General features: G+C 43.5%; 1 protein-coding gene across 2 annotated transcripts in view; it reads left to right on the forward strand.

Annotated features, from left to right (window-relative positions):
• The first annotated feature begins 2,360 nt into the window (after positions 1–2,360).
• POMGNT2 (protein O-linked mannose N-acetylglucosaminyltransferase 2 (beta 1,4-)) overlaps positions 2,361–24,534 on the forward strand; it is a 29,495-nt gene continuing 7,321 nt past the window's right edge. Inside the window, exon 1 of one of the 2 annotated variants that reach the window (XM_068234471.1) lies at positions 2,361–2,690. The gene's annotated coding sequence lies outside the window, so the exon portion shown is untranslated. Of the gene's footprint in view, positions 2,691–23,200; positions 23,637–24,534 lie in introns of those variants that run through there. The other variant, XM_068234470.1, reaches the window with a different exon arrangement.

Below are 24,534 nucleotides of genomic sequence, written 5' to 3' on the forward strand. Positions count from 1 at the left end.
CAGAGCAGTTTTGACGCTTTAGCAGTGTCCCTTTTTAATCAGCAATAACTTCATCTGTACTCGTGCCACTTATAAATGATCTATATATCGTTTTTTTCAAGAAGCTTTCATTGGGGGGTATTTGGTCCCAAGTAAAATGTTCCTTTCTATGCATTTTAATGAGAAAATATGGGGGAGAAAGGCATTATTTCTCAATTTTGACCAATTACTATTTAAAAATAAAAAGTACTATTGACATAAAAACTGTGCCACCAGTTAAAGTCGCCCCAGTATAGATATCCAGATGTGTCCCCAGTATCACCCCCCCCCCAAGTATAGTCAATTGTCCCCAATATCAGCCCCCCCAACATAGCCAGATGTGTCCCCTGTGTTTGCCCTAGAATAGATTGACAGTCCCAGGAATAGTGCCCCTCTTTATAGCCAGCTGTGACCCCGGGATCTCAGAATTACCCCATTATAGCCAGATGTACCCCTGGGATTAGCGCTGCCTTCCCATTATAGCCAAATGTACCCCTAGTATTTGGTTATGGCCCCCCCAGGTGCCCAGATGTGCCAAATTATTAAATCCCCCTTCCCCTTAGTTAATACAATGTCCCCCAGTAAATACGTACCCTCATTTTACATATCCTCCCCCTCCCCCATAATTGATAGCCAGGTGCTCCCCCCCCCAACTATCAAGAAGCCCCTCCTTGCACAAATCATTAAAACAAATCTGTGAGCATCCCCCGGCACTTTCAGCTGCATTACTAACTGGTGAAAGGGAACATGTTCCCTTGTAGCCAATTAATCCACCCCCTCCCATGAACGATCACTGCAGTAGTCAACTGCAGCGATCCTTCATCTGTCCCCCTCTGTGCAGAAATCATTTAAATAATCCTCCAGCAAGCAGCCTCACTCACCTTACCTCGTTCCTGCGACTATTCTGAAGTCCGAGCCTCTGATCCCCGCTCTGCAGTCAGCCATGTAATGCCGGTTACCCGGGTCCCGGCTTGATGACGTCATCAAGCCGGGAACCGGGTAATCGGCAATACGCGGCTGAAAGCAAAGTGGGGAACGGAGGCTCGGGCTTCAGGATAGTCGCAGGAACAAGGTAAGGTGAGTGAGGCTGCTTGCTGGAGGATTATTTAAATGATTTCTGCACAGAGGGGGACAGATGAAGGATCGCTGCAGTTGACTACTGCAGCGATCGTTCATGGGAGGGGGTGGATTAATTGGCTACAAGGGAACATGTTCCCTTTCACCAGTTAGTAATGCAGCTGAAAGTGCCGGGGGATGCTCACCTGATCGTGCACAGCAGGGCTGCAAGCTTAGTCAGTATATCTATGTCATGGTGGCTTGGAGGGTGCCACAGATGACATAGATATACTGTAGCAGTGGAAAAAGTGGTTAAAATCCCTTTTTAAGTACTCCACCCTTCCTGGAATCCTACAACAAGATACCTTACGATTTAATTTTTTAAGCAGCTTTACAAATGATGATTTATGTGAGTTGTCTAGTTCTGGACTCATAAAAGGGGCAGTTTGAATAATCTAGTATTGCTAGAAGCCTAATTCTCAGTGTATTATTTAATTTGTTTGCATCCTTGTGCAGCTTTGCACTCTTGCACTGCAGCTTAATTTTGGGCCTATATATGATTTTCTAAAGGGAGGGAGATTTTAGTTACAGTGACCCTGGTGTTCAGCAGAGCAGACCTAGCTTTTTTATCAACCCTATTTAGTGGTACTTGGTACAAATAAGCCTTATGCCTCCTTTTTGTCCTTTACATTCACTAGTGGAGCAAAGGAGTATGCGATTTAAGGTTTAGAAATCGTATTTCCTGCCATGTATACTTTGTCTTTCTCTTGATATTCACCCAAGGATTTTTGTTGTTGTTTTTTAAGAATAATTTATGTATGTTTATATGGGTAGCACTTATTATATTGCTTAGGCTGTTTCTTATCTTTTTCATATGTAGCAAACATACTCTATGTATGTGCAAACCTGTATTATTTTGCTATATAAATAAAAGTAGGCTTGTCTTCATCCTTGACTTTCATTTAATTCATATCAACTGACAGTTAGTGGAATCTTTCCTACTTTTACATGACCTATTTCAGGTTTACTTCACACTGATTTATGTACTGTAAATACCACATACCCAAGTGATCAGTCTGTCAGCTGCTTCCATCCATTCTCTATCCTTACTTTCTCTGACATGCCCTGCCCTGCAATCCATACCATTTCTTCATTTTTTAATAGTCTGCCTTATGGGGATTTTCCAATCCTCTGCAGCAAATCATCTTGCGTGCATTGATGACCTCTGGGACGCTAACAAATTGAGGTGAGCCATTGAGAGCGATAGGACATTGGTGACAGATAGAGCATGCTCAGAACTGAAAAAGGGGAGAGCAGCAAATGCCAGCTCAGTCTGCAGATGGTGCAATGAAAACACCTATTATCATATGAATGAAACAGGCTTGCCGAGATTTGTTTATTCTTCTCCAATCACAGATGAGACAATAGATGCTCTCTCCATCTATTTTTATTCAGCAGGGCAGAAGAAGGAGAACTCCAATAACAGTCGATGTATTGTTTTTGTAATGCCTTTGTAGCAATGTATGCTATTTATGCCATTGAAGTAGTGATCTCCTATCTACAGCAAGCTATGAAGTCTGCAGCTGTGCCCGAGTCCTGAACAGCTTGTTCTTATGGTGAGTGTCAATGACAGCATTTAGTCATTACAATATGGCTCACGTTGCAATTTTTAGAAGTAATGGCTTCATCTCTTGTATTGCTGTTGAATATTATGGCTTTCCGATAGCTGCGTTTTAAGCATTCCTCTTAATGTCTTGTTTTCCTTTTCGTTATCATCTATAATGACTGCATGGAAAGGGTTGTTTACATTCATCGTATACAAGGCTTGCTTTTTGTAGATATTCAGATTCAGCTTTGTAACTAAAAAGTGTCATCTGCGTAGAAAAATAACCAAATGCAACACATGTGCATAATATATTGTACTCAGTGTAAAGGTGAAAGTCCTCGCCTTGTGAAAAAAAACAAGGGACGTATTGGTCTTTTATCATGCTAATCAAATCACCTAAACTATCAGTATAATAAGATGTAAAATAAGCATTTCGAAGCTTTTGAGAAGTATAAGAGCTGAACAGAGCAATAGGTATTAACATACAAGTGTTTCTTCATCTGTTTAAAATGACCTTGTGGCTTGCCTGTGCTAGAGCTACCTAACTATTCTAGTTCTATGTTACACTTTTATTTATAGGGCTTTGATTAATTAAATGTGTCCTCATTTATGCACGTACTAAAGACACAATCTGTCCCGGCATTAATTAAATTCGTCATTTTGCTTCCATGCTGTTAAAAGTCAGTCTTAAGTAGTTGCTATGGGGCAGCACAGACTGTCCAATAGTGTATATATGTTTATATAACATTTAATTGTGCACAGGATATCAAGATATTAGTGAGTGGGAACTCCATATCCTGTACTTCTGTGCCCCTATATGAAGTCCAGTGCAAACAACCTACCATGGTGATCATATGGGACTTACAAGCAGGTAAAGTGAACCCAAGGTGAGAGTGATATGGAGGCTTCCATATCTGTTTCCTTTTAAACAATATTAGTTGCCTGGCAGTCCTGCTGATCTATTGCAGTAGTGTCTGAATCACACCAGAAACAAGCATGCAGCTAAACTTGTCAGTTCTGACAATATTGTCAGAAACGCCAGTTCTGCTGGATGCTTGTTCAGGGTCTAGGCTAAAAGTATTAGAGGCAGAGGATCAGCAGTATAGCCAGGCAGCTTGTATTGCCTAAAAGGAAATACATATGTCAGCCTCCATATAACTTTCACCTCGGGTTTACTTTAAAAGAACTCAGTGAGCACTATTTTCTAGCTAGCTGTTGATATGAAAAAACTGACCAAAGTAGTTCATTTAAAAATTCAGCAGTTGGATGGTGATTCTGTGCTGTATGGTAGCCATGGACATTACCACATGTTTCAAATGTGACATTCAGAAATGGCCAGGCCACAGCTGCAATCTCTCCTGCAGTGTTCTAATCCTGCCCCCTTCAAGCCTTAACCTCTAACCTTACCCCTGTCCCTATGCCTAACCGTTACCTCTCTTCTTACCTTTGCCTAACATGACCACTTCCTGACAGGACCCTCCAATAGAACTTCAACTTTGTCCCTGAACTTAAACTCCCTTTCAAATACATAAACCAAACATCAGTTCAACCCTCAGTGAGAAAAAGGCCTTATTGACAATTTGTTGCCTAACTGTGACCTGTAAAAATATATTTACTGTATCTTCTTTAATCATTTTTTATTTTTGTTTTCCTTGTTAGTTTTATATTATTCATGATATATCATATTTTTTGGCATATAAGATGCCACAGAATATAAGATGTACCTAGGTTTAGGCTGCTTTCCCACCAGGACGTTGCGTTTTAGGGTATGTTATAGGTCGCATAACGTGCCCCTAACGCAATGCCTGGTGGTGTTGGAGCAGGACGCTACCTAGAGCTGCGTTATGCAGCTCTTGGTGCGCCTTTTTTGTGCTCTGGGATGCGGAGACCACGTGATCCGCATCACGTGGTCCCGCCAGTCAATAGCCGCACAGAGCGGCTGCTCCTAGAAAGTAAACACTGCACGTCACAGTGCAGTGAATATTAATTAGCCATGTGGCTGGCCGCGGAGGAGGAGGGGAGACCTCCTCCTCCAACATTACTGAGCATGTGCAAACAGTCTAACGCGGCTTAGCCGCATATAACGCACAGCGTGCAGCACTTTAAGTTGACGTCCAGCGTTACAATGTAACGCAACGTGGGCACTGTTAACAGCCCATTTAGTTTTCATTGCTGTGAGTTAGGCTGCGTTACAGGCTGCTCTAACGTGCACCTGTAACATCTTACTGTGAAAGCAGCCTTAGAGTGCAAATACCTGGAAAAAAATTATATATATAGATATATATTTTTTCCCCGGCGTGTCCATATTTCAGGAGCATTTTGTAGACATTCTCCCCCAATTATTGTGTCCTCCTGTGTCCCTATGTGCCCCCCTCTGTCCCCGCAGCCCCGCTATGTCCTCTTCTATCCCCAGAGTGTCCTGCTGGGACTTTTTCTCTCCATTTTTTGGAGAGAAAAGTGCTTCTTGTATGCCGAAAAATGCGGTAATATTGAATCTAGCATTTATACATACATTTCTGTCCACTAAGCCATATTGCTACTATTCCTAATTAAAATATTAAAGACTAAGCCTTTATGGGTGCATTTATAAATACTTTATTATGCAGAATTGAGTGTAAACCGCCAAAGATTGAAGTCTTTTAATGAGATCCTCCAAAAATCACACACATTTAGCGGGAGCAAGTCATGTATTTGGTAGAATGTGGGACAATATCGATCCAAATTTGGATAACGATATTTTATTATTTTTTTATTTATATAGTGCCCACATCTTCCGTAGCGCTGTACATAATACAAACAAATATTGGGAAACATATGTACATAAGAAGTTTAAGACACTGTACAGTCAGGACATCCTGTAATACAAGTACAAATACATACATGGTGAATGTATGGATTTAGATATCACTAAAATTGGTACACATTCATATGGTGAATTACAGCAAAATAGAAAACAATAGGAGATAGTCCCTGCCCTTTACAATCTAGAGGGTAGTGGAGTGGAAACAATAGGGAAGGACAAGGGTTAGTGGATGAGGCAGTGAACTTCCAATGCGACCTATAGCATCTTATTGGCTTGTCTGAAAAGGTGTGTTTTTAGAGTACGCATGAAGGTTTCCAGGCTCAGAGCGTTACGGACAGACTATGGGAGAAAGTTCCAAAGGAGAGGGACCGCTCGTGAGAAAGATGGATGAGAGAGTGCGATGAGGTGACCAAGCTAGAGATAAAAAAAGGTTCTCCTGGGAAGAATGGAGGTAGCCCAAGTAAGGCAAAATTACTGATTAAAAAAAAGCAAGTACTGACTGTGTAGTTTTCCTCAACACGGAAGTGCAGATCACCATGTCTGGTAACCATGTCTTGAAAAATCAAGCTGGTGTGAGGGCCTGATCCCTCCCTCCAATGCACGGGCCTACCTTCATTCTTTATCTAAATAGCCATCCGTCCATTCTGCAAACTCCAAAGCAGAGAAGCAATCTACCTGCTTCAGCCCCTAATAAACTTCCTCCTTCCTTACTGTCTGCCTACACCTACTGATACACAACTCGGTATATCTCCTGAGAAATCGTGTGTTACATGATGTGTCAGCGGGTGACTGCAGATGGCAGTGAAGAGATGAATGGACTCAGATAATAGTCTCTCTGATCCTCTGTGCTACTTAGCCTGAGGCCTGGCAGAACTTGCTTTCTTGGTGAGCTACATTCATTATATGATGGGTGGTGAGTGCATGTATGGTGGCTGTACTTTTTATGAAGTAGATATTCTGGCCACACTTGTTATGTAATGGGAGATGCTTGCCACACTTGTTATGGGGGTAGGAGTAGTGGCTGACACTGGCTGTACTTTTATGAGTGGTGGGAATGGTGGTTGCCCTTACTATGGGGCAAAATGAAGGGTTTAATGTATGTGGATGCTCTAGCTAACTATGGAATTATGGGGGAAATGGATTGGTGGCAACACTTGTTATGGGGGATAATGGTGGCTACACTTGATATGGGTAGAAGGGGGGCAGTCAACGTGATCATATTTGTTATGAGTTGGGGGAATGGTGGCCAATGTCATTTTGTGAGGTGAGGGCAGAAATAACAGCTGCATTTGATGTATGAACCTGGTGGATAATCATGCCAAAGAAAGATAAGAGAGGAATGGGAATGTAGGGAGACCATCAGATTTTCACCGGGGGCCATAATTTGTCATTACACTGCTGGATGTGCACTGTAACTGCAGTACAGATCTGATTTACTACACCTCATACTCTGTATACAGAAAAATTATTCATACCAAGGAAACAAATCGCTCCATCCTCATCCTCCAACAGTTGCCACATCATTATGCACTTAAACAGACCTCAATCAGCTGATAGCCCTCATTGAAGAGCAGGTGAAAGTATTCTTGTTAATGGTAGCATACAAATAGGTGTCGCCTGAGCTAAAACAAGACTGAATCATGACATAAGTTCACTTGTTCAAAATAACGAGCAAGATACAGCTGATCTGTTGTAGTCTTAGGCCCCTTTTACACTTGCCTTGCAAAAATGTGAGGTGTTACCGTTTTCCCGCAGGGTAAGGCAACGGCAATGCAAGGCAATGGGGCTTAACACACGTACTGCATCATGTTGTGCCTGATTGGCTGCTGAGCCGCTGCAAAGTCAACAGCGCGTTACCATTAGACCTCCGAGGCGACGTAGCGGCTGGGGAAGTAATGTAAGTCAATGGGCGAAGAAGGAATTTTAAACATGTTGGCAGTGCGTTGGTTGTGCTCGAAACCAAAGGAATACGATCAGGAAACCCGGGAATCCCAGCGACGTACTTCCTGTCCAGCAGGAGGTGCGTCACCTGGTGAGGGACTGCGGGGGGGGGGGGCAGCACTATGCATATGACCCTGTTGGCGTACTCTGCCACAGGGTCATATGACTGACATTTTGTGCATTGCCATGTGATGCAATGGAGGCGGGGCATCACATTGCAAACACGCAGGACAGAAGTAAAACCTGTCTTTAAGATTTTTTACTTACTGCACATCTGCAAATGCATCTGGTGTTTCCATGAGCACAAACAAGTTCTGTACGCATGTAACACTCGCAATATGGGAATCAGCTCTGTATTGTCTCTCAGTGTACTTGTGCTTCTTTGGTTTCCTTTCCATCAATGAGCTATAGAAATGAGTGCAATACAATTTCCGAATTTGGTCAACTGACAACCTTGAAAAGGATTTATTTTAAATGATAAGATTTATTATTACATTGACTTTGCTATACTGTATCATGGACACCTTTAACTTTAGTTATTCTGTAAATTTGCGGCTTCATTTTTTCCCTCTCGTCATGTTCTTAGTAAGAGAGAATGTTCTACGTTTAGCCTAGAATGTTGCAATTCTTCATAATTATATGTGTCCATAAATGCCATAGCTAGATAAGTTTTATGTTCTTTTTTTCTCATTTATGGCTTCAGATCCAGTGCTATTAGATGATGTGAGCACTACAGGCATTCTGAATATTCTATGACTTGACAAGGAATACATTAATAAATAATCAGGTGCTAAAAAACAGTTATCTACATTTCAGTCTCAGGAGAAAACGTCATCAGTCCTGGCGTAAACACACTGACAAGCACCAACTGTGCATCTTCATTTCAAGTCTTGTTTTCCAGTTTTATGAAGATGGTTCTTAAAGTGGACCTACATTGCAGTTACACAGAGTAAAACAGATTGCTATAAGTGAAGCCTTACTTACCTGTGCATGCTGCCAGCATTTGCAGTCATCCCACCATGATCTAGTGAGACCCCCCCCCCCCAATTATGGCACACTTCCAAGTTATGATGTCATCCTCTGGCCTCTGATTGGTCACATGGTGAGGCCCTAAACACTACAAGTTTTGCTGCATTTTTCAGGAAGTAGCGTCTGCAGTGTCTGGCACCATGAATTTCCTCAATACAATGTATATAAAGGACTCGCACACCAACACAGTGATCTATGCAAAATTAGTTTATCGATGAAAAAGTAGCCCAAACAAAATAGCCACACAAAGTGTTACAAGGTTACAATAATGACACCATAGTAATACACCACAGCAGGTGAGGTTAGCAGCAATTATACATGGGGAAATACACATGCATACAGTTATATGAATAAACAGCAAAGCGACAATATCAAAAAGGTAGCAAATGCAATCAATCATAATGGTATCCCCATGTTTAACAGAAATATACCCTGACAGCGCGCTGTTTCGGAAATGTCCTTCGTCAGAGAGTATATACGACCTTCCGGCTGCTGTAAGAATACTGCCCTAGTGAGACCTTAAATACCTGAATGTTACTATGCCTCCCGCTCTGGACATCCGGGCCGGCCCCTCTGGCGCATGTGAGACTACGCGGCAGCCGCCGCGAGTCACCATGCGTCACTTCCGGTCCCCCGCAGCTCCGCTTCCTGTGCGGCCAACCACCCGGAGACAGGCCAGCCATCCCCAGTATGGCCACCGCACATGCGCAAGCGGGGCAGCAGTGCCGGGTTTACGACTAACTCTAATCAAATACATGGAGCAAAAAGCAACAATAATCAGCATAGTGCAACGTAGTGTCCAAATAGCGGGGGCTTCAGAGCTTGTCAACAGGATGTCCAGAGACCGGGAATCCCAGCTTCCAACATACAGGCAATATCTAAAAGGATAAAAACCAGAATTAAAATCAAAAAACCGGAAGTCGACAGAATATTAAAGGGAAAGGTCAGTCATAATGGTTAGTTACAGAGAAGTCAAAGCACACTAAAGTCACCACACCTAACACTGACCTAGCGACCCCCAAGCCAACATACTTCATCTCAGGAATGGTGATAGGTCCACATCCTCATTCATCCCATTAGGTACTTTGCTATCCAGTTTATAGATCCAGTACAATTCTCTCTGTAGCAACTTTTGTTCCAAATCACCTCCCCTATACGACGGGGTCACCTCCTCCACCACCCTAAACCTCAACTGAGTTACATTGTGACCTGCCTCCCAAAAGTGGCGTGCAACAGGTGAGTCCATGTCACCGCAGCGAATGTTGCTGCGGTGCTCGCTTATCCTAGTCCTAATCTCTCTGGTAGTCTGTCCGACATATAGTCGGCCACACGGGCATAGCAGGCAATATACTACAAATTTAGAAGAGCAATTGGCAAACCCTTTAAGCATAATACGCTCCCCCGTGCGTGGATGGGGAAAAGAAGGACCCCTTTGTACATAGCTACATTGTGCACAATGTCCACATGAGAACATACCCATTGGTCTTTGCAAACTGCCAAGCCAAGTAGCCCGACTCGGTGTTGGTGTACTAGTGTTCCTGGCATGAACAAGGGAGTCCCTCAAATTCTTGGAACGTCGGTAAGCGCAAATTGGTTGATCATGAAAGGTTTCCGCTAACTCCGGATCGCTACTCAGTACATGCCAATGCTTTCTGACTATCTGTTGGGCCTGCAATGAAAAAGGTGAATATGTTAGGACCATAGGAATACGTTTAGATTTCATTTTAGGTTTATTCTTGAGGAGAGAAGTGCGGTCCTGCCTAGTCACTTTCTCCAAAGCCTGGTTTAACAAATCATGGCTATATCCTCTCTTTCTAAAATTTTCCAACATAACCCCTGCCTCCCTAAAGAAGGCCTCATCCGTGGAGGAGATTCTCCGAAGTCTCAGGAGCTGGCTATAGGGCAAGCCCTTTATAAGCCTCTGTGGATGGTAGCTCTTAGCCAACAGGTAAGTATTTTTATCAGTCGGCTTCCTGTATGGAGCTGTATGTAGTGTATTCCCCTCAGCAGTGACTAAAACGTCCAGAAAATGGACCTCTGATGAACTATAATCCATACTAAAAGTAATAGTGGGGAATGAACTATCCAGATCCTTTTTGAAACTGAGGAGAGAGTCCTCGGTACCTGTCCATATCAGGAAGACGTCATCAATGTACCTCAGCCAGCACAGGGCATGGCTGAGGTACAAAGGATGTGTGTAAACAAATTGGACCTCAAATGCCTCCATAAAGAGGTTTGCATAGCTGGGGGCTACATTGCTCCCCATTGCTGTGCCCTGTTGCTGTTGATAGAAACTATCTTCAAATCGAAAGTAGTTTTTCGTGAGGACAAGTTGTAACAACTGTAGGAGAAAGTCAGTTAAAGCGGGATCCAAATTCATCTTGGATAAGTTGTTGCTGATCACAGATAGGCCCTCAGAATGAGGAATAAAAGTGTAAAGACTAGTGACGTCCATCGTGCAGAGGAGAATTGGAAGGTGAAAAGACCCAAAGCCAGATAGTTTAGCTAAAAAGTCAGTTGTGTCTAGCAAGAAAGACCGCATACCAGACACCCTGGGGCGAAGAACCTGATCAAGTAAAACCGCCAGTGATTGAAAGACAGAATTGGTGCCCGCCACAATAGGTCTACCTGGGGGGTGAACAAGAGACTTGTGGATTTTCGGAAGAACATAAAAAAGAGGAGTGAGAGGAAATGGGGTATGATGAAAGTCATGCAATTGTTTAGAGATGATGCCAACCTCTAGTGCCCTTGCAATTAGACCATCAATCTCCAGCTTAATCGAAGTAGTAGGATCTCCTGAAAGTTTCAAATAGACACTTGTGTCATTCAGTTGTCGTAGGACCTCATCTCTGTAATCAGAGCTGTTCATAACCACCGTGGCCCCGCCTTTGTCGGCAGGCTTGATCACCAACCCTGGATTAGCACATAAGGACTTAAGAGCCTGAAACTCTTGTACGGGTAAATTACCATGGGTTGGGTGATCCGGCCCCCCGACATCGTTAAGGTCACGCTGGACCAAGTGAATAAAAGTTTCCACTGTGTGAGAGGTTTTAGGCGGAAGCCACTTACTCTTAGCCCTGCACATCGTGAGATCTATCTCTGGAGGAAGTAATTGGACACCTGCGGCAGATCTATTCGGCGTTGCTTTGTTAGTAAAGAAGGCTTTAATTCTCAAGGTCCTAAAAAAATTAAAGAGGTCACAATCAAGTTCCAAACGAGACCCCGAGTGTGTTGGGACAAAACCTAGGCCCCGCCCCAATACCTTTGTCTCAAGATCTGTGAGTGTGTAATCCGATAAATTGACCACTAATTCCTCTGCTGCACCTGACTCCTGGTCACCATGAATTTCCTCACCACAGCGTTGTTATTATTATTTAATTTAGTATAACTAAGGACTAGTTATACTAAATTAAATAGAATAGACACAGAGTTTCTTTCAAATAACTAGAGAAACTTGCCCTATTTTATAATACAGGCATGTTAAAAGAGGCAATGCTGCCATGAGGGGAGTTGAGGTATGGCAACAAGTTGCTCCACTAATGTGGGGCAGCAACTGTCATCATTCGTTGCTATTAACATGACAAATATTGGTACTTACGTATTATCCCGTCTCGAAAGTTTGGCAGCTTTTTGTTAAAGTTCTGTTTGCTCCCCCAGGAAGTTTTGGCCATTTTTGGAAAGCTGAAAGTCCCGGCTTTCTGTTGCACTGGGTCCTGAGTCGGCAAGATGCTCAGTTCCCAAGTTATGGGGTTTTGAAGGAGGGGTGTCCCCTGAACTTGGCTGCAGAAAGTGCATTTACAGAAGTACGAGACAAACCCAAAATGATGATAAGCAGCACACCCGGTAGGTCGTCTTCTTCCTTCGCAGCATAAATATGTGTCTTCAAAACTTATGTCAAGTGCCCTGGGTCTCTCATTACAGATGAAGGAGCAGCGCAGCTATGCATCCTCGTCTCCTCTCTGTCCACCTGGCATGGGCAGGAGACTTAATTCCACTGTGCTCTCTGCAGCAAAGTGCAGGAGCACCCGTACCCCGAACCTCGCCACCTTGGGAATGGGGCATCGCATTGACTCAGGACCCAGTGCTAAGGAAAGCCAGGACTTTCAGCTTTCCAAAAATGGTTAGATCTGGCTAGGGGATCAAACAGAACTTTAACAAAAAGCTGCCAAACTTTCCAGATGGGATAATACGTAAGTACCTAATTTTTTTATTCTATGTTAAATAAAACCATAAACACTCATATACAAATGTATATTACCCAAACAAAACAGGGCTTAAGGTTAGGCACCACCAGGGGTGAAATAAGTTTCAGGTTAGGCAAAAGGGGGTCTTAGGGTTAGGCACCACCAGGGGTGTCTTAGGGTTAGGCACCACCAGGAGGGTCTTAGGGTTAGAAACCATGAGAGGGGTCTCAGGGTTAGGCACCACCGGGGAGGGGTAAGGTTAGGCACCACCAGGGGGGTCTTAAGGTTAGGCACCACTAGGTTGGGTTAAAGGATACCAGAGCTGACAAAAATGTACAAAAACGTGAGCAGCCATGTATGGGAAGCAGTCCTCATGCCCACTGCTCCCCCTGCTCTCCTCCACCCCTCTCCACTCTCATCTAAATGCCCCCCTCAGCCTCTTCTGGGTCAGCTGGGTCGGGCAGTAGAGCGCAGGCACTGACCCAGCGGCACACATCTTTGAACGCCCGGAAGCGCTCTGCAGCATGACATCACGATTGACATCGTGCTCATAAATAGAGCGTTCCCAGCTGCATGCACGTGATCAAGGATGCGCACAGCTAGGTCAGCACCTGCGCACTATTGCCCAAACCAGCCAACCCGGAAGAGGCCGAGGGGGGCATTTAGGTGAAAGTGGAGGGGAAGGAGGTATCCTTTAACCTCTTGAGGACCACGGTGTTAAACTCCCCTAGTGACCAGGCCATTTTTTACTAAGAGTGCCACTGCAGCTTTAAGGCCTCACTGCAGGTCCGTACAACTCAGCACACAACAGATCCCCCCCCCCCCCTTTTCTGCCCAGCAACAGAGCTTTCTGTTGGTGGGCTGTGATTGCTCCCTCAATGTTTATTTTTTTTTTAATATTTATTTCTATATGTCTATTTTGTATTATTTTATTATTATTTATTTTTTATTCTTTTTTTTATACCTCCCTCCCCCCGCCAGCCAATCAGCGCGAACGGCTGCTATAGGCTTCAGCCTATGACAGTGGATCGCTGTAGTGTGGAATAGTGCCTCCCAGGGAGACAGCTGTGTCACACGTAGTACAGTACAGCGCTGCTGTAGATCGCAGTGCTGTACATAGTAAATAGACGCCGTCTAACAGTCTCCTAGCAGCGATCGCCGCTGGGAGACTGATGGTGGAGCTCCCTCATTCATGTGGAGATGCGCGCACATCGGCGCGAGCGCGATCTTCTGCAAAGTCCTGCCCCAGGACTTCACGCCAATTGGTGTGGAGTGTTCCTAGGGCTGCCGCACTGCTCACGCCATTCGGCATGGTGCAGTCGTTTAGCAGTTAAGGTTAGGCACCAACAGGGGAGGGTTCTGTGTGAGAGTAGGGAGAGGTTAGGTTAGAGTAAAATATCAGTAAGTATTAAACATATTTTACTATATGACTGAAGTGGTACAATATCAGCAAATTAAACAATATTTTATCATTCATTCTTATGTCCTATCTATTTGAGTAAGCATGATGTGAAAATAAACTGATGAGATAAAGAAATACGGCCCTGGTTCACCAAGATGTGGTAAGATTTCCATACGTTTCCGGGGTCACTTATATTTTTTAAGGAACATTGCCACTAAGTCCCCTTCCCCACGTCAGCACATCGGGAAACGGAAGCGCTGAAATAACTCAAGGCCCTTCCGTCCCAATGTGATTTTCGGCAATACGCAGACCCGGATTTACCTCACAGGAGCCTATAGGCACAGATGTCCAGGTACCTTAGACTTTGCCCTCCATAAACCTACATACCTGCACCAAACCACACTGCAAGTATTTTGGCTGGCCCAGCTGTCACTTACTTCCCTTGCCTGTCATAGGTAGTTACAGATGCCCCTTATAATTAGGTAGCCACTAGCCAGAAGTACCCTCAATTTTAAGTAGATATAGGTACCCCAAGTATTGGGTAGCTAGAGGAACCTCAGTATTAAGTAGCTAGTGGTGCCCCTGACTGAAGGGTGAGCTCGTCAGTGGAGTGAGAGTAGGGTGAGAAACGCCTCATTACACTCTTATCAGGACTCTACATAAGTAAGGCAGGAGGGAGGCACTTGGGGAGGGGAGTTAGCTGCCTTTCCATAATCAGGCACCTGTAGGCAGAAGCCTACACAGTGCCTTATGAAAAATCCATCCCTGGCAATGCGATTGCATTCATTTAATGAATGGAAATCACAATTTGTTTGTGTATTTTTGCTCGCACCCGTACGTTGCAATTCCGCAGTGAATCCCAATGCATACCTTAGGATATCAGACCGCGCAGCCGTCCACTTCTGATGTCCTCATGAATTGCGTTGCATTGGGGTTTGGAAAAAAGCAGCGCAAATGGTGGGATGTGGGTAAGGGGCCTAGGAGTTGTTTTAAATAGTAGAAAGCTATATTTTAAATCTTTCGGCAATCGACAGTATTCTGTTTCCTGAAAATGGCAGCGCTATGAGTCTCCTGAGGGGAATATTATCAGTAAATGCTTTTTAAAAGGGCAATATAACCACTAGCATACTGCATGGCATTAGCATTAATTGCTGCATGAAAGTGGTAAGTATTGATGGACAAGGTTCAAGGAACTTGGCTTTTCTGTCCCTATAGTGTTCGTATATGTAAATGTGGCTCTGACTTCAGCGAAGCGATTAGGCCAGTGATAAAACAGTCATATATGTGGTAAATTTGGGGAGCTATTTATAGAGGATCAAACTGCTTTTTGCCAGAAAATTGCAATGTTTTAGCAGAAAAAATGGCAATTTTCTGTTACCCTCAGTTTTCAAAGTGCACCAGTTTGGCAGTGATAGATTCCATAGGAAAGAATGGAGAGCAGCGGTGTATAAGAGTAACAACCTATAATGTACATTCTGCAGTTGACATGCCTGTTTCTTAAAAAGGCTGCTGGGAGACTGATGCGGAGAGGAGCTCTGTCATTCATGCGGATATGCGCGCGCGATCTCCTACAAATCCCCGCCCCAGGACTTGATGCCAATTGGCGTGAGGCGGTCGTTTAAAGGTTAAGTGGATCCTCACGAAAAATGGCTTTAGACTATAGCTGGGACAGAAGATGCCAGGACTATATGAATATATATTTATAATTGGTTAACGTGTACTAGATACAGAGAACAAAAGTTTTATACATACTGGGGGAAGTTACAGGACTAGGTACCAGTGCTGCAGGCAACGGAAGACAGCGGCTTGGGAGAGATCTGTGCGCATGGGGCTGCAGGAAGCACCAGGTATGCATAAAACTTTTTTTTTCCCCGTCTCTAGTTTCCTTTAAAGAGGAGCTGTTAGGTATAGGGTCTAAGAGAAAAAAACACATATATCAGTAGCTAAATATTGGATGTCACTGTCCACGTTTGGATTTCACAGAATTTTTATATAGTATTTGCAGAGATTGATGCTCCTGACAGCTCATGGCAGGTTCCATGTTTGACTGTCTTGTATGAAGCCAATTGTGATGTAATATCCTCCCTTACCCTGCTTCCTGATGATTCGACTCACAAAAAAGATCCGAATAAAAGATCCTAATGGTTCATGATCCGGACAACACTACTGTGCAGTGAATATTAATTAACCACTTCACCACTGAGGGGGTTTACCCCATGACCACCAGAGCAATTTTCACCTTTCAGCGCTCCTTCCATTCATTCGTCTATAACTTTATCATTACTTATCACAATTAAACGATCTATATCTTGTTTTTTCCACCACTAATTAGGCTTTCTTTAGGTGGGACATTATGCCAAGAATTATTTTATTCTAAATGTGTTTTAATGGGAAAATAGGAAAAATCTGGGAAAAAATTAATTATTTTTCAGTTTTCGGCCATTATAGTTTTTAATTAATGCATGCTACTGTAATTAAAACCCATGAAATGTATTTGCCCTTTTGTCCCGGTTATAAAACTGTTATAAAACTGTCCCTATCACAATGTTTGGCGCCAATATTTTATTTGGAAATAAAGGTGCATTTTTTCAGTTTTGCGTCCATCCCTAATTACAAGCCCATAGTTTATAAAGTAACAGTGTTGTACCCTCCTGACATAAATATTTAAAAAGTTCAGTCCCTAAGGTAACTATTTATGTTTTTTTTTTTATTGTACATTTTTTTATTTTTTTTAATTACAAAAAAAAAAAAAATTGGGAGTGTGGGAGGTAATGAGTTAATTTTTTGTGTAAAAGTAATTTATTTGTATGTGAAAAATGTGTAGGGTGTAGTTTTACTATTTGGCCACAAGATGGCCACAGTAACTTTTTGTTTTAATGCGACCTCCAAGCGTCCTTCCGGAAGCTTGGAGGAAGTACTTGGAGGCTGGGTAAGATCACAATAATCGCGCAGCCCATCGGATAGCAGCGGATCATTGTGGGGCTTAGATCAATGAACGGGAATGGATTTTCCCGTTCATTGATCTCCGGGCGAGCGGGCGGCGGCGTGTTTACTAGCGGCGGGCGGCGTGTTTACGAGCAGGAGCGCGGACAGCGACGGGAGTGCGCAAAGTACGGATTTCTCCGTCCCTGGGGGTTAAAGGATGGAAAAAGGGACGGAGAAATTCGTACGCGTGGGGGGAAAGTGGTTAACCATGTGGCTAGGAACAATAGCGGACTCGTGCAGTATACGCTAACAGAACATGTGTCCTGTGAACAGCACATTGATTTTTCAGTGCTGTGAGCTGGGCTGCAAGATACAAGCTGCTGTAACATGAGCCTGTAACTTCTCACTGTGAAAGCAGCCTTAGGGCGGGATAGGGAAATGAAGGGGAAGACCAAGGGAGTGCAGTAGGGAGAAGAAGCAGCCCCAGCATGCTTTGCAGTATCTGTTATGCGGCCTGCCGGCCTCCTTAGGAGCTTGGGAATAAAGAGGCTTGCTGTTCAGCAAACATCAAAGTAAGATTTTTAACTTCAGTATTGCCTTTTTGGCTTCCTTCTAAACTGTTTAACACAGGAGAATAGAAGTTTAAATTAGCTTTTGCAGCCTGACAGTTACTCTTTAAGAAATATGTATACCTAACTCCAGCAATCCTCAATCAGCTGCACAACTGTCGAAGCATTAATTGCTAATGCTGATGCTTATTTCATTTTCTCTTTTAAATGGAGTAGGAACTTCTCTCTTTGTCAATCTCTATTGACTGCTCAAGTAACACTATCACATCTTCATTGCTTCATATTATGTTGCTGCTGGATCTCACATAGTCTAACAATAGCTATGACATCCCTCCACCACTATCATTCATTTATCCACAGGCACTTTCCCAAACTGCACTTATTTGCTAATTTATTCATGTGTTTCAGCTGTTTGCAGCCTAGAAAATAATAGCTGCATGTTGGTTTTGATGCATTATTTAGTAGACCATAGTCCATGTTACGTGATATGGCCTATGATCTACCTCTGTTGTCCAGTATTAAACAGATATCCAGCAGTGATATTGATTCTGTTTAACGCAAATCAATGGGAAAACTTGATGAAACAATATATAGGTTAATGTTTTATGCGCCATAGATCTATCAGCAATAGGTCACATTTCAAAGTGGTGCTACGACTTCAATTTAAAAAAACTGCAATAAACACATTAGTGCTGCTCAAGTTAAATATTAATAAAGGTTGGGAAATAAAAAAAAAAAGTGTCCATCAAGTTCAATCTTTTGAGTAACCCTACCCAGTGAGCCACAAAAGCAGAAACCTTGTGGCTGGATCGAGGTATCACCTTCCCACACCTAGAAATAAGAAAACCATAGAGAAATGCTTAATTCCCCTTCATTTGTGTCTAATCACGAGTTGTAATTTGATCTCTCCCCTGTGTCACTTGTCTGCCATGACATAGATGGCAAATAAGCTCATTTGAAAGCACAGGCTGTTAACAATATGTCTGCTTCCATAAATCAAGAAGTAGAAACAGTGCAGATTTATTTTAGGATTTGTATCAGCTGTAATAAAAAAAAATTGGGTTTTTTAAGTATGATTATGCTGTTGTGTACCTTTTAGAGCAAAGAGGACGTTCTGGGTTCAGGTCCGCTTTAAATGCAAATACAGAAATTGCCATAATTACTGCCTGTGGTAAGATATTCCACATCCTAACCATTGGTACTGTGAAAAATCCTTCTCTAAATAGATGGTCTCCTCTAAGTTGTCTATTCGTATTGTGTGTTGCCCAAAACTGTATTCCAAACACCAGATGTGGCCTAACAAGTGATTTATACAGAGGACATTATATACTAACCTCTCATGATTTAATTTCCTGTGTTATGCATCCCTGAACTTCATTTGCTTTAGCTGCTGCTGCATAACGTTAAATATTGTAGCAAAACCTTTGATCAACCAGTATTGCCAAGTCTTTCTCAAAAGCTGATGTCCCTAGCCGTATGCCATTTCGTTGATTTGGTGCTTAGTCATTGGCATGTCCAAGATGCATAACTTTTCATTTATTAACATTAAATGTTATCTGCTCTACATCTTCCTGTATAACCATGCTGTCATGATCCTTCTGTAGTATATCACTGTCCAATGGCAATATTGCACTGTTGATGCCAATATTACTACCTGTTACATTCACTAAGTCATCAATAAATGACTTGAAGAGAACTGGACCCAGTGGGGCACCTAGTTCTATCTGGGTTTTTTTTACTTTCTAACCTCATGTTAATCATTAAAATCTTTCATTTTCATCTTGCAGACTGCAAATAGCTGTAAGTTTAGACTGACTTTTCTTTGCAAACATGGCGTCTATACTTTGTTTGAATTATGGACAGCCCAGTACATCCCATCCTGCAGCATGGGAAATTTACATTTACAGATCAGCTACCTTGCAGTGATGGACAATGTTTAATCTCTGAGATAAAAACTCTTTGGTGCTACTGCAAAATATGTTATTATTGACTGATGAGGATTGAATCTATTATTGCATTCTGGGTTCTGGAAAAAAAGTAGAGAATTAATTGCTAATACTTCCTACATGACTGAATTGTGACATTAAGTTTTTGGGGGAAATGAACTGCTCAAAATCGTGAATGAAACTCTCCTCATGTTCACTCATGTGACACAAGCGAAATGATTGGCTCGAAAATTTTGAGGCCCTTGAGTAACTCACTTTTAACACCCAGACCAATTTGTTGACAGGCAAAATGCTTCACACTCCCAACAGTCTTTATTAGGAACTAGTTGACCTAAGCCTGTTTAAAGGGAACCAGAGAGGATGACACATACATACCTGGGGCTTCCTCCGGCCCCATACGCACGGATCGCTCCCACGCCGCCAGCCCACGCTGCCTGGATCCGCCGCCACCGGGTCCCGTCATTGCCGCGAGTTGGCCGGCGGACGCGGCCAATTCTCCGCATCACAGGGTGCTCTCCCCATACAGATACGCATGTGGTTGCCTACTGCGCAGCCGCATGCGTAGTAGGCAACCACGTGTATGGAGGGAGCCCCTGTGATGCGGACAATTGGCCGCGTCCGCCGGAAGTGACGGGCCCGGTACCGGCAGATCCAGGAAGCTGAGGATGGCGGCGTGGGAGCGATTCAGGCTTATGGGGCTGGAAGAAGCCCCAGGTATGTATGAAATCTTTTCCTTTTTTCACCCCCCGTTCCTCTCTGGTTCCCTTTAAAAACAGGCTCTAGGTCTCTTCACACGCCACCGCCGCCAGTCAGTGTGCGCGCGCACCCGCCCATCCGCCCTGCTCGCTGGCCCGTCCTCCTTTCCCAACAGTTGACTGTACTGCGCACATGGGCAGTACAAAAAAACACGTACACACAGACAGGAAAGAGGATGATGCAGGGACAGTTAGGTTTTACTGTATAGGATGCTGCAGAATGGCTGTGGTTTGTTTGGCCAAACGCATGTGAGCAAGCTGCAATAACATTTGCCCTTAATTGAACAAATTCATCAATACAGTATAGCTAAACTGAAAGGATTGCTTACCCTACAAAAATTAAACTCAGCATAAAATATCTGCATGTACGTCTATAGCTGTTATCAGAAGATAATGACTTTTTGAATTTGCCTGAGCTTGCTGTGTGTGATAGCAAAAGCAGTAACCCTTAGGCCTGGTCTCGACTGAGCTGACATGCATCCGTATCCCTGTAGCTGTGTCATGCACGGACTCAGATGCGTGGTAAACTGCAACGTCCAGAATCGCGCCGTCATGTGATCTGGATGGCATACTATTGTACAGAATATGCAGTGTTTTCCCTATCCAGCTCAGAAATGAGCCCTTAAAAGATACCCGACCCAAGGCAAAAATACCTAAGGAAAGCACAGAGGTATGTTCATGCTGGATCCACATAACTCTCTGAGCTGTCTATTCCTCTCCTCATTTTCCCTGGTCCCTGTAATCACTCATTGAAAATGTGACATTTTGGCTAAAGTCTAATTTTCAAACAGGAAGTTGCAAGTGGAGGGAATAGAAAAGTGATAGTAAGGGAATATTACAACAAGCCTACCACTTCCTGCCTGATTGTTTGACTTTTTCAAGGAGTGACTATGGGACCCAGGTGCAAAGGTGAGGACAGGACAACACATAAAGGCATTTGGATTCAGCATAAACATAGCTCTGTGCTTACCTTAGGTAGCTTTGTCTCAAGTCAGGTGTGCTTTAAGTACCTGAAAACAAGTGCCAGATGTTATTGCAGAAGCGTTGCACAATCCCTGTTCAGTACAATGAGATAACACCATGTACTAGTTCAACAATGTTATTTAGGTATGTAGGACATCGCAGATATGAGATAAAATAAAGTTTACTTCAAGTTTCCATTAATTCATTAGTGATTTCAGATTTCCCATAACGGAGAGCGGTGCTCTGAAACTAGGACACAGCCTTGCTAGGTCATTATTACGGTAACTACAGACACAAGGTGACAGCTGCTGAAGCTGGTCACTTTCAAATGAATCACAGTTTCATGCCTGCGGGTTTTCTGCACAAGCTGTGGCTAAGGGCTGCTGAATAACCTTTTACACTTACTATGTTATTTCTTAATAAGATAAACCTAATAACGTCTGTGCATCAACCAGCATTTCAGGCCCAATGATAACTGAATGGTACATGAACTTTAGTAGGGCCATTTTCTTTAGTTATGTCACATAACCTAAATTTATTTGAATCGAAAAAGTGCTACTCTTCATAAAAAGTACCGTATGTGCTGGCTATTACTAAACAGAACACTAGAAGAACCAGCCATAATGCTTAATTTACACCTATGGCTTGGCTTCCCTATTAAAATTGTCGGTTCACATATACTGTATATACTCGCATACAAGCCGAATTTATCAGCACAATAAATGTGCTGAAAAGTCCCCCTACACACGACTTATATGTGAGTCAGCTGTGCCCCCTGCTATGCCTGTCCCCCCATGTCCCCCAGCAGCGTTAGTGCGGCAGTGAACAGACTGATGTACCCTGGAGCGTGCAGCATAGGTCTTGGTCACATTATATCCGTTTTTGTAAAATGTTCAAAATCGCCCTGAAAGCGCTTGTGCAATGATTCTCTATGAGAGAGTTCATATCAGGGCGGTTCGTTTGCGATCCGCTTTGAAAAGCGGTGCTTGAGCCATTTTTGAGGCGATTTGCCTCAATGGAAGGTATAGGAAAAACGCAAAACGCTCACAAAATCGCTTTGGCAAGCTATTGCATGAGCGTTTTATTTTAAATTATTTATTGTTTCCGGATTTTTTTCCGGATAAAAAGACAGAAGCGTTCCGCAAAAGCGTTTACAAAAACGGTCAGAAAAATGAGCGAATGTGCAGAAAATCGCTTTAAAAAATGAGGGGGAAAAGCCCACCGCCAACGGACACGCGAGCTGAACGCAATGTGAGCAAGGCCACAGAGCATGAATCCTTTTGATGTAACGTTCACTGTGTTTACTCCCCTCTCTCCCGGCATGCTGAAGCTGGGAAATGTACACTCGCTTCTTGTATTTTCAATGCTGCATCCTCCATGGCAAGGCTGTGCTGATACATGTGTTTGTGTAACACACTGTGATTATGCTCGGAACTGTATACTGCTGTGGCTGCGGCTCAGCTCACTATCATGAAGCGCAGCTCACAATGGCTATCATTCATAAAGCATTCCCGTACGCGGAAATGCTAAAAACAGCCGACTTTACCAAGCACTGAGCAAAATGTGTATTCATAAAGGCTGTTTACGCTTTTGAAGCTGTCTTTCCCGAGCAGAGCGATAAATTACCGCATTGTGCGGTGATTCTATGCGCAAATGTAACAAAATGTACAGTCATAAATAACGCAAGAGGTATGCGGACGGGGATTACCGCTCCCCTGGATGTAGCGATAAGCATGCGGAGTACATGTAAGTGAATGGGACAGACCTCCCAAGCAGCAGCAGAGAGAACACCGCACGGAGGGACTCAGCAAGCTTCTCCTGTTTCCGCATGCCTAATGCTAGCCTACAGCGGGATATCTCCGCACTCCTATCGCAACTAGAAACATTTTTATAAATGACCACCCAGAAGGCTGAAATACCCAGTGGTGTTTCCCCGCAGGGCAGGGATTTACTTTACTTTACTAGCACTTTTATGAATCGAGGCCTATCTATCTTGAAGCGCCGATAGTGAGCTGCAGCCACGGCAGTTTACAGCTTCAAGCATAACAGCGTGTGGCCGCCTGTCACATAAACGGCAGGTATCAGCACATGACAGCACAGCCTTGCCACACAGAGGATGCAGCATTGAACATACAAGAAGCGAGCGTAGATTTGGCTTCAGCATGTCTGGAGAGAGGGGAGTAAACACAGTGAAAGTTACAAGCAAATGCCAGTGTTCAAGAGACTACATCTCCCTACATGCTCTGTATGTCTTCCGCACATGCCCAGTAGATGGCAGCAGTCAGGAGGAAGAGAGCTCCTGAAGTGCACATGGAGATGAGACGTACAGAGGAGATGTGAGCAAATTATTCATGGCAGATGTGGGCTGTGTGTCTCAAGGATCAGTTACATTCTCTGCCTGCAGCTTTGCAGATCCTGTGAGAAGCACTTAGTGCCCTGGTGAGTCCAGCTTCACCTTGCTGATTTGTCCTGTTTGACTAGTGAGAATCATAGTCTGCCATGGGGAAATGCACTCCAGATAGCAACATTTGAGAGTCCAGACTCCAGGATGTAGAAGGTTTGTCTCTGGCAATGTCCCTGATTGTTAGCAGGATTTGTGTCAAGAAGAGGCTGGCTGCTAAGCAGATGTGAGGGGCAATTAGCAGAGACATAGATGCGCATCTGATTATGGGAGGGGGCTGATTTATACTTGGGTCCTATTTGGCTATAGGGAGTGGGGCCATCTCATACTGGGAGCACATCTGACTTTTTTTTTTTTACTGGGTATTGCCTCGTATTGGGGGCACATATCCGCATTGCTAAGCATTGTTTGCCTAATCGCGCACTTGTACCCTTGTCACGAAATTGTGGAAATTATAGCTCATCACTCCGAAAAATCGCCAGTCATTGAGAGAATCGTACACAATCGCGACTTGGGTGTGAGCTTTAAAGAGACTCCATAACAAAAATTGCATCCTGTTTTTTATCATCCTACAAGTTCAAAAAGCTATTCTAATGTGTTCTGGCTTACTGCAGCACTTTATACTATCACTGTCTCTTTAATAAATCAATGTATCTTTCCCCTGTCAGACTTGTCGGCCTGTGTCTGGAAGGCTGCCAAGTTCTTCAGTGTTGTGGTTCTGCTATGAACTCCCCCTTCCAGGCCCCTCTATGCACACTGCCTGTGTGTTATTTAGGATTAGAGCAGCTTCTCTCTTATCTTACAAGCTGGATAAATCGTCCTCTGAGCTGGCTGGGCTTTCACATACTGAAGAATTACAGACAAGGGCAAAGCTGTTTGCAGGAAGAAACAAGCAGCCTGAAACTTCAGTGCATGAGAACAGGGGGAAAGAAACAC

This window comes from Hyperolius riggenbachi, chromosome 5 (assembly GCF_040937935.1).
Source record: "Hyperolius riggenbachi isolate aHypRig1 chromosome 5, aHypRig1.pri, whole genome shotgun sequence".
NCBI classification, from domain to species: Eukaryota; Metazoa; Chordata; class Amphibia; order Anura; family Hyperoliidae; genus Hyperolius; species Hyperolius riggenbachi.